Consider the following 17,211-nt stretch of genomic DNA (forward strand, 5'->3'; position numbering starts at 1 on the left):
TTTAACTGACCCTGCTAAACCGAACAGTTTACTTTGTAAGAGTTATCTCCCCGAACACTGTTTTTCTGTTATGACTACTCCTTCGCAACCGTAAAAGAAAGCAACAAATTTTATTTCCAAATTGCTCGGTATATCCTCAGAATGTCACGTTTAATTTTTAACGAAGCGTTCTGGAGACTCAATATGAGAGTTATTTCCCCTTCTGAATTCAAAATAAGTGAAATGTAAACCATAGGTGATAGAGACCTAGGGTCTTTTGATTTGAGGTCAAGGTCAAAGGTCAAGGTCGTGTCTTAAAGTTTGATTTTGGCCTGTTATCACTTATTATCAGAAACTGTATAAGGTATCGACAAAATATTTTTACTAAATATTTAGTTGCGACATGTCGTAACACATAAATGTTTGTTGGAAGGGTACATTGACATTTAATTGGAGTTTTCTCCCCTATTTTATTAGAAACTAGCTGTATGGTGATATAACTTATTAACCATGTATAGTAGAGACCCAGGGTCTTTTGATTTGAAGTCTTTGCTTTATGACCTAGAAATTAAGGTCAAGGTCAAATTTTAATTTGACGTTCTAGATTTTGACCTTTCCTGAAACTATTCTTGGTACATGATAAAGTCATATGGTCTTTTACATGGGGTTGCAAACATATAACCTTGAAGGTCAACCGGAAGTGACCTTTTGTTATCCGGAAGAAGTCATTTTGCATTATTTTCATGTCAAAGTTTGGAATCAGTGTGAAATCAGGTTAAAATAAAACCGGAAGTGAATTTTGTAAACCGGAAGTAACTACTTATCTACCTTGTTTTTAGCAAAAGGATATATAAACCATATATTTTTGGAATCAGCGTGAATAAAACTATTATCTAACAACATCGTTTTTTACGAAAAAAGTAAAATTCTTTTCAAAACAAGACTTATAAACACAATCCAAGCAAATATTCCATCATAAATGCTAACATAGACTACCCTGGATAACTAATTCACTTAGAAAACTCATAAACAAGAAAAACAGACTAAATAAGAAACCCAAAGACAGCAACTTCTCTGACAAATACAAAACATAGAGAAGCTTTCTGGAATTACATTGAAACAATAATTTGTGACCTATCTATAAACGAACCAGACCAACCTTCAAACAACCAGGCAAGGCCAAAAAAAAACTTTTCCAGTTTATAAAATCCATAAGAACAGACAAATCGTGTATCTCGGCTCTCAAAAAAGATGTCAACCTCATAACTGACACCACTGAAAAAAGCCAACATCTTGAACGATCAATTTCAGTCGGTTTTCACATCAGAACCCAATAGCACCATACCTGATAAAGGACCTAGCGAACATCAAAATATTTCACATCTAACCATATCTACACCTGGTATTACTAAACTTCTAAAGAACATAAACCCTCACAAAGCCACCGGCCCAGACAACATTAAAGGTCGAGTTCTTAAAGAACTACACGAACAAATAGCACCAATATTACAGCTTCTATTCAAAAAGTCATTTGACAGTGGGCAAACTCAAATAGACTGGAAACATGCTAACGTCGCTCCAGCTTTTAAAAAGGGAGAGAAACATAAAGCAGTAAATTACAGACCTATTTCATTGACTTGCATCTGTTGCTAGTTAATGGAACACATAGTTACAAAGCATTTAAAGAACCACCTTAAAAATAACAACATCCTCTATGATCTCCAACATGGCTTCCGAAATTCACGCTCGTATGAAACTCAGCTACTTTCCTTCATACAAGAAACATACAATAAAAACATTCAAACAGATTTAATTATTATGGATTTTGCTAAGGCATTTGATAAAGTTCCACATCGAAGACTTCTCTATAAATTACAATATTATGGCATCTCTGGACAAACACTTAACTGGATAAAGGCTTTTCTTTCGAACTGTACACAAACTGTTGTCATAGATGGAAAGTCATCATCCACTGTCCCTGTCACTTCTGGTGTTCCGCAAGGTACTGTATTGGGCCCTGTCTTGTTTCAGGTTTACATTAATGACCTACCAGACTACTTGACCCACAGTAAGCTCAGGTTATTCGCAGATGATAGCAAAATATACAGACCGATCAGATCCCAGAGTGACTGTGATAAACTCCAAGTAGATCTAGACGCGGCAGCTAGTTGGGAGCGGGATTGGTTATTGGCTTTCCATCCAGCTAAATGTACTGTGCTATCTGTCACAAAAAGAAACAACCTGTACAGCACAGCTACATTTTAAATGGTCATACACTTGAATCGGTAACATCAGCTAAGTACCTTGGTATCACAATACAGTCAAACCTCAAATGGGACAAACATATAAATGACATTACATCCAAAGGTAACAAATCACTGGGTTTTCTAAACCGAAATCTAAAAACAACAAACCCACACATAAAAACCCAGGCATACCCAGCACTCGTCCGACCAAATGGAATATTCTTGTTCTGTTTGGGACCCTCACACAACGGAATCGGTATCCAAAATTGAGATGGTCCAACGACGAGCTGCTCGGTATATCTGCAATAAATACCACAATACGAGTAGTGTTACAAATATGCTTACCATATTAAAAATACCATCACTAGCAGAACGTAGGCTACGCACAAGATTGGTTATGATGAATAAGATATCATAACATCTTGTTGCTATTCCATCTGACATACTCATTAAAGCAGACTCAAGAACTAGGAAAAACCATACACTCACATATAGGCATATACATACATCTAAGGACTCCTACAGACATATATACTTTCCTTATACAATACAACAGTGGAATCAGCTCCCTGTGGTACTTGTCCAGGCACCATCCATTTATAGCTTCAGGGAACAGCTCACTTCAGCTGTTCTCTGTACTATTATTTAATAGCATTAATCAATATTGTATATAGTTTTAATCACAAAGTTGTTATTTTCATTGCACTATATAATTACATTTTGTTTAAATTGGGGTAAACATTTTTTAAATAGTCCACGTATGTGGACAATATGTAATCATCGGATGTCGATGGAATATTGTATACCAAAAGTAGAAGAAGAACAGAATTGATAATTAAGCCGAAAGTGAATATTTTCCTTTCAAAAATACGCATTTTTCTTGCGCTGTATTTGTGTTTCAAAAGATGTCGCTTAGATTTTTGGTATACGATATCGAGAGGCAAAAGATACCATAGGAACATTCAAACTCATAAGTCGAAAATAAACTGACAACGCCATGGCTAAAAAAAAAGACTAACAGACAAACAACAGTACACAAAACACAACATAGAAAACTAAAGACTGAGCAACACGAACCCCAAAAGTTTATACGCTTTTGAAACTGACCCTGCTTAACCGGGCAATTTACTTTGTAAGATTAATCACCCCGAACACTGTTTATCTTGTGCGAACTACTTCTTAGCAACTGTAAAAGATTACGACAAAATTATTTACCAAATTGCTCGTTATATTCTCAGATTGTCGAGAACAATTTTGATCGAAGAGAACTGAAGATTCCATATGAGAGTTATTTCCCTTAATGTCTTCGACATAAGTGAAATGTAATAGTTATTCATAAACCATATGTGATAGATACCTAGGGTCTTCTGATTTTAGGTTCTGGATCCAGCAAAGGAAAATGAGGACAAGGTCAAAGGTCACGGTCAAGTTCTAATTTTTTGCATTTGCTTGTGCATATATCGACAAAAGATTTTCACTAGATCGTTAGTTGTGATCTGTCGTAATAAGTAATTTTTCTGCGAAGCAGTGTGGTAACATTTACTAGGAGTTTTCTCCCCAGGAATGGTAAAATAAGATGTATGGTAATATAACTTAAAAACAATACATAGTACAGACCTAAGGTCTTTTGATATGAGGTCCTTGCTTGATAACTTCGAAATTGAGGTCAAGTTCATAGGTAAATTTGAAATTCTAGATTTTGACCTTTGCTCTAACTTCATATTTATACATGATAATGCCATGTAACTTTTTGCATTAGGTTGTAAGCCATATGAACTTCAAAAAGCCAACCGGAAGTGACTTGTGTAAACCGGAGGTAGCTATTTTTATAATTATTTGGTGTAAAAGTATATAGAATCATATTTGTTCGGAATAAGTGTCAAGTAAACTATCATATAATACCGAGAGTGACATTTTTCAAACCATAAGTAACAAATTATCTCTCTTATTTTAAACAAAAATGTATAAAAACCACATATTTTTGGAATCAGCTTTAAGTAAGCTATCGTCTGACACCAGAAAGGACATTTTAAACCAGCTTTTAATATTTTCATATCAAAATATGTGCATTTGGGGTGGAAAGAACTTCAATTGTTCTCTGAACAATTGGTTTAAAAAAAAAAAATTTTCGGCTGTATTGTTTTTTTCAAAAGATGTCGATTAGATTTTTGGTATATGATATCGAACAGTTTATATGCCTTTTGAAATTGACCCTGCTTAACCGTAACAGTTATCTCCCCGGACACTGTTTTTCTTTTGCACACTTCTTCTTCGAAACCGTAAAAGATTACGACAAATTTATTTTACCAAATTGCCCGTTATATCCTCAAGTTTTCGAGAATAATTTTGATCGATGAGATCTGAAGATTCCATATGAGAGTTATTTCCCTTAATGTATCGACATAAGTAAAATGTAATAGTAACTCATAAACCATAAGTGATAGAGACTTAGGGTCTTTTGATTTGAGGTCCTAGGTTCACCAAAACAAAATGAGGTCAAGGTCAGAGGTCAGGGTCATGTTTTAATTTTTTTGCTTTTGCTTGTGCATGCTCCTTCTATGAAACTGTAGTATATATCGACAAAAGATTTTCACTAAACTGTAAGTTGCAATCTGTCGTTACAGGAAATTTTCTTCAAAGCAGTGCAGTAACAGTTACTAACTTATTAACAATACATAGTAAAGACCTAAGGTCTTTGGATATGAGGTCATAGGTAAATTTGACATTCTAGATTTTGACCTTTGCTTTAACTTCATATTTATACATGGTAAAGCTAAGGGATATTTTGCCATAGGTTGCAAACCTTTTGACCTTGAAAAGCCCAACCGGACGTGACCATGTATACACCGGACGTAGCTATTTTTTGTTCTTATTTAATTTAAAAGTATACTGAACAATATATTTATGGAATCAGTGTCAAATAATCTATCAGGGTATACATGTATTCGATGTAAATCGAACAACGTTGTGCACCTACCTCTCAAGAGTTTTCGTAGAGGAAACAAATTTCAATGCCGTAGAAATCGCTTTCGAGCTCCGTAAATATCAGTGAAATCCTACAATAAAATGTCTGCTCATTGATTAGAATAAAAATCTGTGATACAAACTGCTGCTGAAATAAGACATTGTCTGAAAATAATCGATAAACGTGTTGCACAGGATAAAATAGATCAAAAGCATTCACTGCTCGTGAACTCCGATCAAATAAAATTGAGAATGGAAATGGGGAATGTGTCAAAGAGACAACAACCCGACCATAAAACAGACAACAGCAGAAGGTCACCAACAGGTCTTCAATGCAGCGAGAAATTCCCGCACCCGGAGGCGTCCTTCAGCTGGCCCCTGAACAAATATATATACTAGTTCAGTGATAATGAACGCCATACTAAACTCCAAATTGTACACAAGAAACTAAAATTAAAAATATTTCAAGGCTAACAAAGGCTAGAGGCTCCTGACTTGGGACAGGCGCAAAAATGCGGCGGGGTTAAACATGTTTATGAGATCTCAACCCTCCCCCTATACCTCTAGCCAATGTAGAAAAGTAAACGCATAACAATACGCACATTAAAATTCAGTTCAAGAGAAGTCCGAGTCTGATGTCAGAAGATGTAACCAAAGAAAATAAACAAAATGACAATAATATATAAATAACAACAGACTACTAGCAGTTAACTGACATGCCAGCTCCAGACTTCAATTAAACTGATTGAAAGATTATGTCTTCATCATATGAATATCAGGCACAATCCTTCCCGTTAGGGGTTTAGTATCATACCATCATAACATATATGAGAAGAACATAACCCGTGTCATGCCAACAACTGGTTTTTAAATAAATGTGTTTAGTTCCGATGCAAAGACCCTATAAGTGAATCAATATTAACGCCAAAATACATCTATAGTAACAAAAGAAATACATAATGTGTTATTCCGTCGATATACATGTTGTCTGTCCAACATCTCAACTTAAAAATAAAGAAATTTGTTAAGTTTTCGCTGATATGAACAAGCCTTGTGACGTCATTATCCGCTCGAGAGACACGCGCGGGGGACCTGAAATAGAATTGAAAACAATCCAATCTTAATATAGAAACTTAAACAAATCAAGGATGCGGACCCTTGTACGAAAATGTGATCTGAGTTCCGACCCGTTTTTTTATTAAAAGGGAGGTGGGGGTCATTTAACCTGGTTTTTCTTTTACTGTGTCCTAATAGATAAAGAAATATCTCTCGCTGGACGGTAAATCACTTACTCGTGAGTTTTTTCTCCTTGTAATTTAAACAATTGACTGGTAGACGTTAAGACATTCATTGAACATTGAACAAGCAAACAGACAAACAAACAAAACAATCAATCAATCAATAAATCAAATAATCAATCTATCAATCATGAGTTCCGACCCTTTTTTTATTAAAAGGGAGGTGGGGGTCATTTAACCTGGTTTTTCTTTTACTGTGTCCTAATAAATAAAGAAATATCTCTCGCTGGACGGTAAATCACTTACTCGTAGGTTTTTTTCTCCTTGTAATTTAAACAATTGACTGGTAGACGTTAAGACATTCATTGAACATTGAACAAGCAAACAAACAAATCAATCAATCAATCAATCATAATCAATCAATCAATCATGTTTCGAAGGGAAAAGACCGTTCACAATTATTTTTTAAAACAATTGATTTATATCTACACTTGAATTTGTTCTTAGGAAAATTGAGATCACAGATTTTAATGATGTTTAGAACTAACAAAAAGTTGAACAACAAAAATAAGGAACTCCAAGGAAAATTCAAAACGGAAAGTCCCTTATCAAATGGCTATAGCAAGCTCAACCTCTCACTTGTATGACAGTCGCATAAAATACCATAATATTGACAACAATGTGTGAACAAAACAAACAGACATTATAGGTAAAAATGTCAAAAATAGGGGTACAGCAGTCAACATTGTGTTATAATCTTAATCACTTAAAAACAAACAAATATGTAGACAAAGAAAAACAAAATGGCATATAGACAAAACACATAAGGAAAAATGAAAGTCAAGAATACAAAAAAATTACCATAGCACAATAACACAATGGCGGGATGTATGAGTACCGAGTCACGCCAAAAGGATATAACCAAAAATGGACTAAACAGTAAAGGTTAATAATATACATAGTAAAATAAAAAAACGCTGTAACACGTCCTTAAGATGACAAACGACGTCAGTACCTAGAATCTATACTTCAAGATCATCATGTATTATTTGTGAAGTTGATACGGAATATTAATCAACAAGGTCTTGGTATCTTCCGATGAACTTTTTTAGAAAAAGGACGAGACGTTCTTTGACATAACCCTGGTTCGTCAATTTTCTGCTTAGACACTGGTGACGTTTAATAAAGTCTGAGTACCGAATGAGTTGGGAAATGTATATCCCATATGCAGGTGAAGTTGGTATATTGCTATTAAGGTGGGAGAAATTGATAATTTCAAAATTAAAATCATCTTTGTCATAGATTCTGGTACTATATTAATGGAACCCAATCAGAAAAGTTTGGATTGTTAATAGAAAGAACATCATCAATATATCTTAATGTGAAATTAAATGATCTGGCTTCTTTGATTTTCTTGTTTTTGACAAGTGTCTGCAAGAACTCCGACTCATATGAAAATAAGGAGAGGTCGGCAAGAAGAGGCGCACAGTTCATTTCCATAGGAATGTCGAAAATTTATTGAAAAAGTCTACCTCCAAATTCAACAAATATGTTGTCAATAAAAAACTCCAGCATACTGATTACTTGTACCTCTGTGTAGCATGTTTTACCTTTTTGTTCACTATTAACAAAACATTCCGTATGGTATCCCAAAGTAATAAATGTATAGCGTATGCTACCATTTTTATATTGAAAAGTATTGTGGATTATTTCTTTTAGACGATTTTTCAATTTCACATGGGGAATGGTGGTATACAGGGTTAAACAATTTTGTTTCTTTATTTTACTATTGGAGTCATTATTATACAAATTTGAATTAATACTAAGGAATGTCTTGAGAGTTTAAATTTTAAAGGAATCATTTTTCCTAGAAAAAATAATAACATAATTCTATAAGTAGAAAATTAGATTTTTTCTAATTCAAAAATCAGTTAAGTCCCTGGAAATGATTTACTAGAAAAATAAGTGCCAGACATATTTTACTAGCTATTGACTTATTTTCTTAGGAAAATCTATCCTGGGACTCACTTTTCTAGTAAGATTATGGCCATGGATTTGATTTTCCAGGACACAAAGTCCGGGGGACAAATATTATTACCGGACCGAATTTACTGTGACATTTTGAGTAGTTGAAAATCAATCGAGTTCTAGGATATTATATTATGTTAGTCTGATCAGCTAAAATGTACGACCCGTTGAAAAAGCATAATCTTTCATATTTTTTGTAAATATTTGAAACTACAAGTACGAGTGTAACTCAATATAATTGTAGAAAAGCATATATATTTAACTTTCATATTTCATTAGTTATTAGTTTAAAGGTAAATGCATAAATCGACATTATTTTGGTAATATGGGTTTCACCGATTTCGCTTAATGTAAAGTGTATGTGTGTGGGTTGTATGTAAAAGCATCGAAAAATGGGCTTAGCTGTAAAAAAAAACCGCATCGATGTCACACTAACTTCTTTCTGTTTTTTTACAGTGTCCACAAGAATAAATCATATATACTCACAAAAATGTTAATTGCATCCTAAAGATCTAATATTACTAAATTGGAAAACTTAAATGCAATTACATAACATTTTGAAGAAAATTCATAAATTGAAATCTAAGTAAAATTATTGATCATTTTTGCGATATTCTATAAATGTATACTTCTACTGCCGATGTTCGATATATCTAAATTTCAAATGTGTATTATTTTACAATAATCAGATTACAAATCTAGATGCTCTGATTGGACATAAACTTTCGTAAAAATCTTCCATATCGATCATGCTTTACGTATCTCTTATATCTGTGTGTATATGACGTCGAAACATATCTGTCTTAATGAATACTTTCAATTCGCTGAACTAATATACATTATTATTTAGGGGCCAGCTGAAACACGCCTGAGGGTGCGAAATTTCTTTCGTTGCATTGAAGACCCATTGCTGGCTTTCGGCTGTTTTCTGCCCTTTGGTCGGGTTGTTATAAAAATAAGATAAGTGGTATGATTGCCAATGAGACAACTCTCCACCAAGACCAACTGACATAGAAGTTAACAACTATAGGTCATCGTGCCGCCTTCAACAATGAGCAAAACATATTCCCCATAGTCAGCTATAAAAGGCCCCGAAATGACAAATGTAAAACAATTCAAGCGAGAAAACTAACGGCCTGATTTATGTACTAAACAATGAACGAAAAACAAATATGATACACAGCAACAAACGACAACCACTAAATTACAGGCTCCTGACTTGGGACAGTCACAAACAGACTGTGGCGCGGTTTTACTAGTTTGTTTGCGCCAAACCTTCCCCCTAACATGGGATAGTGGTGTAACAGTACAACATAAGAACAAACTGTAAAAATCAGTTGAAAAGGGCTTAACTCATCAGATCGATAAAAAGCAGAAAGACATCTTACAAAAACACAGACCGGACGTGGCAGGGTATTTATACATCCCCACAACAAAAAAGACACTAAGTACAGATTTGAGAGTACTCGCAGTTACTGACAGCTAGTTCAAAGCCAATAACAACTAATAAAAATATCATGCATCTAAGACTAAAATACCAATCAGTACACATCCAACATTCAATGGATTTAGTGTAAAAACGTCATTAACAGTCAGAGAAAAACATGACCTTGTGTAATGCCAAGATACAAGTATCGACAGATTGTAGTGCCACGAATGTGCATATGTATATAAAAATAATATTTATTTAGATTTTAATTTACTGGTAACAAAATCAATATTAGTACCAATAAAACAATATTCAAAGATCTAATTACAGTGTCGAATTGGTAACCTTATAGCATAAGTTTATTTAAAGGATCGATAAGTTTACCCGGATCGTATCTAAATTTCAGGGCTCGTTAAAAAACATCTCCGTAAAAATTAGAATGTGATATCCCGTTTGGAATAAGTTTACAGCCAAACTTTCAAACCAAATCTTTGTATTTATGGAAGAATTTAATAAAGGTTTAAGTAATTTATGGTAATGAAATCCCTGACTTAATAATTTACCAGTAAGACATAGATTACATTCAGTGAAGTCCAAAACGTCACAACAGACACGGGCATAGCGAACGAGTTGTGATACATAAACACGTCCAAAATTAACAATAGGGAATAAAAAATCGTCCCTTTTGTCGTAAATTTTTGTGTAGAGTTTCCCCTGTAAAACTGAAATATCTAAATCTAGGAAAGGACAGTTATTATCGTTTATATTTGATGTATTCAAAGTAAGTTCCTTTGAGTAAATTTCGGCAGTATATTTAGAAAATTATTCTTGATTATTTAACAAAAAAATATCATCAAGATAACGGTAAGTGTTGTTGAATTTATCAATTAAATGCAATTTAAACGGATCTTTACTGAGTTTCGTCAAAACAGTACAAGAACAAGTCTGCTATTAAAGGGCGCAATTGGTGCCCATAGGAATACCTTCAACCTGTCGATAAACTTTATTGCCGAAACGTATATAAATATTATCAAGGAGAAATTAACAGCTTCAATCATCTCATCACATCTCCAGTAAGTATGTCTAGCATATTTACCTTTCTCATTAGAGAAAAAGCCTTTAATTTTTGAGGTGTAAACTGAACCGTATGTATTTGTACAGAATATAGTGCGGTGACGAAATAGGAAAAACCGATTACTTAAAGAGTTTAATTTCACTTCATATTACACGGATAAAACTTGCACAGTCCTAGAAAAATGATTTTACTTGAATTTAAGATTGGTCGTCAAAAAGTTTTATCTTTTAGCTAGCAAATTTGACTAAAAATGCAGATCATGAGTGACATGCAGTTTGACTTTTTTTCAAAGGCTGCACTCAATTATATTTCTTTTTTTTTATTTTATTCAAACATCACATACAATGCTTTATTAATTAATCGGAAAAGCTAATCATAAAAGCCTTTTAATGACAAATTATGAAGGTACAAAGTACTGTAAACGGGGACATTTTGTGTTTCAGCGGATTCCATCATCATTCAATGAAGCTCTAATGTATAAATTGTATCGTAACTACTATAAATTAATAAAACTGCAATTCTCTTTTCATATATACAAGTTTTATGGAATAAGATTCTTTGACACGATTTTTTTTAAACCTTCAAAATACCTACTATCAAATAATTAACTTAAATCATTTCCGGAAAGTTGTGTCCGGCCCTTGATTGGGCAGAGTGCTTAGTTTTATTCATAGAGTTAGGGCTTGATATTTATTGTATGTGTTGATGTTTTATTGTTTCTTTGATTTGTTTTGTGTTCGTAATTCTTTCTGATGTCGTGTTGTATAGTTTTATTTATATAAGAGGCAGAATAAGTTTTTGAGTTTAGTTAGGAAATTTGGATCCGACAAAATCCCAAAAGATGACAAAACAGGGAAGTGCGTTGAAACTTGGCTTTACTTAAAGAAAACCATTTTGCCTTGTTCTTTAATTTGAATTTGAGATATATCAAGACGTCCTGTCACTCTATTACCCACATTTCAGTCAGTGTTTACATTTCATATATCCCAGTGAGCGTGTGATAAAGGATACTACCGAATCTAGAATGGCTGCTTCATATCTTGACCTTTTCTTTGATATTGACATAGGTTCAGGACTTCAAACAAAAATCTATGACAAACGTCACATGATAATTTTAAATTTCCAATATCAAATGTCTCAGTTCTCAATAGAAGCATACCCTCTGCTCCATCGTATTGCGTTTACGTATCTCAATTGATACCCTAAGCTCGTACATGTTGAACAGGGGTGTGCTTCTGACACTAAACTGCTTAAAAAAGAGACAGCAGATACCAAAGCGATATTCAAACTTAATAGTCGAAGACAATCTCACAACGCCATGGCAAAAGCCGAAGAACGACGTAAAGACAAATAAAATTCTACAAAACCCTACATAGAAAACTAAAGACTGATCAACACGAACCTAACTAAAAGCGTGGGGTTATCTCATGTATCACAGAACGGCTAGCAGATTCTGCTCGACATGTGGCATCTGTCTGTTGCTCGTGTAAATAGGAATTCGGTAATATGTTCAGAGTTGTGAGAAAGAACCGGCGACTGAAATGGACACAAATCAAATTTGTTTTCGTAAATTGTCTTGTTATAAATTAGGCCGTTAGTTTTCTCAATTGAATTGTTTCATATTTTTCATGTCAGGGCCTTTTATAGCCGACTATACGTTATGGGTTTTTCTCATTTTTGAAGGGCGTACGGTTGCCTATAATTGCTTACATCCACTTCATTTGAACTTTGATGGATAGATGTCTCATTGGCAATCATACCACATCTCCTTATTTTTATACAAAGACAGTTTTTAAGTCACCATCGCGAATTGCGTTACTTTTAAGCTTTACCTTGTCTCAACTCACTAGCAACATCCTTTTGTGGTTTAAGATATTTAAATACTAAGTAGAAACTAAATTTACCATTTGAGTCCTATTCCTGTTTGTGACATTTTGATTGATTGTGATTTGCATGGCGTGTGATGCATGCATCGCAAAAGACGCGTATGCTGTTGGCACATCCAAACTCAACTCTTTTTGAAGTTCATGGGATTCCCTCAGTTTTTTTTTAAAAACACACGTGTAACAAAGTGTAAATGAATCTATATTTGTTCATATGCCTGCATATATTGTAATACAAAAAGCTATATTCAAGCAAGGGATTACGGACTAAAAATATAGATTCAGGTGAAGAGTTACTTGCTTTACCACCACTCTAAACCTTAACGGGGATTCAAACTTCATTAATTTATTACAAATACTTTACAGAACAAGCGTTTCACCATAAGCAATGCCAACCATAGTTCATATATCAAATCAATTTATACAGAACAGACTGTAGGGCAGAACAATCATGACAATCGGAAATTGTCGACAAACTACAATCATGCAAACATGGCAAGTGTTTACTGTCGATCAGAGATTGGTTTTTTCCTGATTTTTGTTGAGGGATATTTAGAGTTGCAAGCAGGAAAAACTATTTCTTTCTGAACAGCGTTCATTTGTCATTTCTCGTAAAAGCGCCCAGATGTTACAGTTGTTTTATATTCCCATGATTTTATATTAATATGCCAAAAGTGTATTCTGTAATTTAGAAATGTTTTGAAATGTCCTATGATGCCGGACAAAAGCATTCTACATGTTGTACACAAACATTCGACCAGCACTATCTTCCATTGCAGAACAAGTCAAATGTCCGAAGCTTAACGTTCATAATCGCAATATTATTAGGATTTTTGGTTTTAAGAATTTTGTCTTGACCATTAACCACTACAGTGAAACTTTGTACCTATGTTGATATTCGTGATTTATTTAGCTTAACCTTGCATGTACGAATATATTTGTTCCAGCCAAGGGTCGGAACCTTAAAATAACGTTCTCACAATACAGAAGTAATTTCAAGTCTGAGTTACTTATTAAAGCAAAGTCTTTAACATGTTTAGTACGATGTTAAATTATCCTGCTTAGAAGAGATTTTCTTTTTTTGTTTCACTTAGTTAAACTAAGTTAAATTTTGGATTGAACAACAGAAACTTTCACAATTTCTATACAAATAAAAGGCGGTTCTAGTCAATAAAATGCCTTTTTGAAACCGTAAGTCTATTTTATATCGATTTATGTTCCTATTGAGACATTTTATTTAAAAAAAAAATTATAACATTGTTTACACTCAAATATAAGTCCGTTTTGAATGAACTTTTGTTGCCAGTTTGGCACGTACCGAATTCAACCTATATGCCCAAAACTAAAAATTTCCATTTTCATTGAGGTATAATAGCTAGTAATATAAACAAATACGTATGTGTCTATACATTTTGTAAAATCTTATACGTTCACTCGGGAAACTCATTTAATGATGGTTTTCCACTTTTTTTTAATAAAAATTTAACAAGGAAGAAAACATATGCAAGTTTGCAATCATTCTACTGCAAAAAGGGTATATAAATTGGAAATAAATATTCAATGTTTTTCTCTCATGAAAATGGTTAGTGACCTTTGATCTTGATCTCTGAAAATCTATACCATATTTTCTTTTGACAACCAAATTAATTTTAAAGTACACACATTTTCGAATCGAATGATATATGGTATAGCCGTGTAGTAGTTTTGACGTTTAAATTTTGAAAATTCTGACTCTGGTCACCGGGCTAATAAACATGATTTTTATATTCCTCCAATCTTAAAATATACGACTCATTGTCACTTAAGTCTGCGAGAACATTATTTATTTATTAGTTGTCATTTCTTTTAAACTAGGTTTCAGTAACTGCAAGTACTTGTAGATCGTGACTGTCTTTTGCCTTTATGTAAGTTTTTTTTTGTGCTTTGTGTCAATCTAGTGGATAAAGTCATTTTCAACTGTGTACAGTTTGTGATAGTGTGCTATCAAGCCACTGTCCCAGATTAGGTATAACAGAGCGTTTTATTTTCAAGTGCACTCCACCTTCAAGATTTAGCCACAGGCTTATAAAGTCAAACTAATGATTACAATACTTCAAATTGGTCTGTTGTTACAGTGGTGTTTTGTATTAATTTCCTGAATACATGTTTACTCTGTCAAAGACCCTACTTGCCTGTTTTGATCGGTCTTGGTTTATTAGCATTATGACGCACCAAGTCACGCGGCTCTTGGAGTTCATACAAATACATCAATTTTTTTGTTTGTTACCTTGATTTGTATTAATCGATTTATAAATTTCGATCATCGAAAACTACTGTTGCCATTTATTATTGACATGTTTATGTCTTAGTTTATTACCAGCATTGACATATTCTTGGTCATGACCCTTGCTACGGGCAGTTTTGTTCTTTCTTGTTTGATTACCAGCATTGACATGTTCCTGGTCTTGACACTTGCTACTGTCTGTTATGGTCTTTCTTGGAAAAATACGACTATTGACATGTTCCTTGTCTTGGTAATTACTGCTGACTATTATGATCTTTGTGGTAAACAAATTTTAGAAAACAAACCCTATGAATTGAGACAAATAGCATCGTTATGGAAATTATGTGTCAATTATATTCGATTGTACATTTTGCTATATGGTTCACAGACACAGTGACAAAAATAGACATCATAGAAACTGTTGACACAAATGGAAAAAATACTTTGTATTCTCAATCTAACCATTCCATTTTACGGGAAATGCAAAACTAGGGTATAATTAGTTTTACGTAGCATACCTTCTACTAATATGACAGTTATCAAAACATTGAAAAAAAAAACTTCAAAAGACGAATTCTAACATACAATCAAACAGAATACGTTCAAAACAGACGGTAGTGTAGACTGAAGTAGCACTTGGGCAGTAAGAACTCGCATCAAAACAGGGAGGGATATTTACTGAAACAACCTTTTAAGGCACCCATATTGCCAAGCAACACCAAGTTGGTATGGCATCGATGTTTTACACAAACAATTAGGTAGATAAATTGAATTGAAAATAATTTAATTCATCAAGTTGCTGAAACAGTAAATGTCTCGAACAGGTTCATATAAACAGTTGACTGTAAATGTTCATTGTTATTTCTTTCCCATATATTCCTGATTGTTTGGATTTAGTTGGCTGGAGTGGTTGTCCAGGTCTGGCTTAGTTCCAGTTCCAGTATAACCAGACTGATGTCCTTGATATTTAGTGCTGGTTGGATTACACTGGTCAGACTTGTTGTCGTTACTTGCTTGACCTGCACCTTTTTCAACTTGGCCTTCACCTTTTCCAGACATTTTCTTCTGTAAAAAAGGAGTTAGATTTCATATTCGAGATTAGTAGGCACTGTTACCCCCGAATTTACAAATAAGCAGAAAATAGAAAATTCAATGTTTTCTACTAAAATTAACGTAAAATTAAAGCATCCAGTGCAGATTCCGATCATCAACACAATTCATTGCAATTCAACCGACAGTATGGAAATCCAGTCATTCTCTTTAATACATTTTCATCGCTTAAACTATAAATTATTGTACGACAAGTTAACACAGCTATATTGAAAATATGCAAATAACATATTGATTTTCTAATCATCTTGACGTCTATTGTTTTGTTGTTGTTGTACTTTCGTACTTTGACTGTTCCAAATTTATTGAAACAGTACATTTGGACTGAACTATCTTAAATTCTGAGCCTTTTTTTATAGATACATAAAAAGACGAGTTTATTGTGTAAAGAAATAATAGAAAGTTAGTTAATAGTTGTACATACCCGATTTCTGTTTTCAGGATGAAAAAGTGATGAGAGATTTCTGTATGCTCTGTTAGAAAGTAGGTCTGCCAACTAGCGCAGTGCGACGCAGATCAATATGTAATATGATTTTATAGTCGGGTCGTACTATCTCGCAGCTATGTATGTATAACGGCATTCGATTGGACCGTTAACATTTCGTTGCATTAACTTTGACATGTAATTTTCTAGATATTGATTCGTCCATTTTCTGAAAATGAAATACATTGCTAAATCAATCTCTAGAAAATTACATGTTAATTTTGGTTAATATTACAACTTCCCAATACTATATTGGATTCCACCTTACAATAATGACACAGTCCTATTTGTAAACTTTTGGAAAGTTTGTCTAAATATTTTAAATATCTAGAAATAATACATTTTATTCAATAAAAAGCGGACGAAGGGTTGTCGTAGGCCTGGGTGGCAAGCGAGCTTCTTTCGGTTCATACACGAAATTCCTACATAAGAAGTCAACATGGCATAGTATCGACTCAGTTCCTTACGCAGTAATAAAGAGTTGCTATTTATTACAGATATTTAAATTTGTT

The 17,211-nt window shown here is 33.6% G+C and overlaps 1 long non-coding RNA gene across 1 annotated transcript in view; it reads right to left on the reverse strand.

The window, feature by feature from the left end:
* LOC127708052 (uncharacterized) overlaps positions 1 to 16,754 on the reverse strand; it is a 28,722-nt gene extending 11,968 nt beyond the window's left edge. The window contains exon 1 of the long non-coding RNA XR_007985136.1: positions 16,640 to 16,754. This is a non-coding gene — a long non-coding RNA (uncharacterized LOC127708052). The remainder of the gene's footprint in view (positions 1 to 16,639) is intronic.
* Between the last annotated feature and the right edge of the window lie 457 nt (positions 16,755 to 17,211).

This window comes from Mytilus californianus, unplaced genomic scaffold (assembly GCF_021869535.1).
Source record: "Mytilus californianus isolate M0D057914Y unplaced genomic scaffold, xbMytCali1.0.p SCAF_7, whole genome shotgun sequence".
In the NCBI taxonomy this organism is placed as follows: domain Eukaryota; kingdom Metazoa; phylum Mollusca; class Bivalvia; order Mytilida; family Mytilidae; genus Mytilus; species Mytilus californianus.